Source organism: Chrysochloris asiatica, unplaced genomic scaffold (genome assembly GCF_000296735.1).
Source record: "Chrysochloris asiatica unplaced genomic scaffold, ChrAsi1.0 scaffold00167, whole genome shotgun sequence".
Taxonomy (NCBI): domain Eukaryota; kingdom Metazoa; phylum Chordata; class Mammalia; order Afrosoricida; family Chrysochloridae; genus Chrysochloris; species Chrysochloris asiatica.
The window spans coordinates 4,403,959-4,405,780 of record NW_006408685.1 but is presented as its reverse complement, the minus strand read 5'-3'; the positions used below and the strand labels follow the sequence as shown (position 1 = coordinate 4,405,780).

Sequence of the window (1,822 nt, the reverse complement as noted above, 5' to 3'; positions counted from 1 at the left end):
CAAGCACAAGGAGAATTTTGAAAGGACTTTTCTTGGTCAAGAAATAATGTTCAACAGCAAATACCTCATCTCAAAGAGGGCAACGATAGCCCGAGCCTTTGCATTTGCCTTCCAAATAACAAGAATACAAGTTTTAATGATACGGTGAAGTACCCACAAAATTAGGGGTAAAGTTCTGGTGTTGCACTATATGATAAGCACTGGACTGCTAACACCAAGGTCAGTAATTCAAACCTACCATCTGCTCCTTGGAAACCTTACAAAGGGGCTCTATGAGTCACAACCAACTCGACAGCACTTAACAATAACAACAACAATCCTTCAATGCCTTATGCTATGGTGCATTTTTTTTTTTGGGGGGGGGCTTTGATGTTGTTTATGGAAAGCAATAACACCTTAAATTCACAACAAAGTAGGACAACAGACAGACAGATCAAGCCCTGTGGACTAATGGAATGTGAAGTTCCCAGTGGGGGAGAAAGCAGAATTCTTGTCCATATAGTATGACAACATTCATCTAAGATACGTCAACGTTTTCGACGACTATGAAATTTGTAAATAGCCGGAGAATTGACTGTGGCATTCTTCACCTTCACCTTGTGAGTTTTATCCAGAAGATCTTTGCGTGTTTGAATTTTCTGTGCAACAACAAACAGTTGCTTCTCTCGCTCAATCCGCTGTGTCAGGTGATTATATTGCTTTTGCCTTTCTTTAGCTATCCGCTTAAATTGAGACTGACAGGTAACTCCTTTCATTTTTCCTTCTTCAAGGTCTCTATTGTGGGTCTATTAAAGACTCTGTCAACCAGTTCCGGGGCTGTGCGGAGGTGAGTTGCAACATCAAAGTGTTCAACTTCTTTTTTGGTATCAAAAAAGAACACATGCTTCTTCTGTTGCTTCCCCTGGAAGTCCAGCAGATGGAGCTCTGATTTGAGTCTTTCATTTTCTTAGCTTCTGCAACTCTTTTCATTTCTATATATTTGACATCCTGAGTTCTCATCAGTTTCAGCTGTTCTGGAGTTGCTTCTTCTTTTGTCTCCTTAATAATATGAACTCCATCCTGGAGTTTAACCCGAGTCATTTTATAGTAGAATTCATCTGGATTTTTTTCAAGAGCCTTCTTCCGGAGAGCTCTGAGGCAGTCTTGCTTTTTACGGTAGTCATCTGCTCGAAGTTTGTAATCTTTCTTTTTCTCCAGCAGGCCAAGATGTTTTCCAAAGCCAGGCTGGCTTCGCTCTCGATGCTCCCGCTGCCGGGACTTAGATGCCTTCCGAAAAGCCGCCGCCATAGCTGCTCAAGCCTGGGAAAATTCAGCACACACCACGCTACCGAACTGCTTCAGAGGCCGAGTCCACTAAACTCTATGGTACATTTTTCCCTCTTTCAAAATGCCTTAAAGGAACTACAATACCAAAAAGAAAGGGTCAATATTCAACCATTTCAAGAGAAAGTATACGATCAAGAACTGATGGCACTGAAGGAAAAGGTTTAAGCAGCACTAAAAACACTGGCAAAAAATAAAAAAAACCACAAGACTCCAGGAACTGATGGAATGCAAATTGAATCTCTCAACAAACTGATGCAGCACTGGAGGTGCTCACTCATCTATGCTAAGGAATGTGGAAGACAGATAGCTGGCCAGCTGATTGTAAGAGATCCATATTTGTGCCCATTCCAAAGAAAAGTGATCCAACAAAATGGGGAAATTATTAATCTGTATCATTAATATCACATGCTAGTAAAATTATGCTACAGGTCATTAAAAAATGTTTGTAATTATACATTGATGGCAATTACCAGATATTAAAACCAATTTCAGAAGA

The 1,822-nt window shown here is 40.5% G+C and overlaps 1 pseudogene; it reads right to left on the bottom strand.

The window, feature by feature from the left end:
* Window positions 1–527: 527 nt before the first annotated feature.
* Window positions 528–1,287, bottom strand: LOC102821086 (annotated as a pseudogene).
* Window positions 1,288–1,822: the final 535 nt, after the last annotated feature.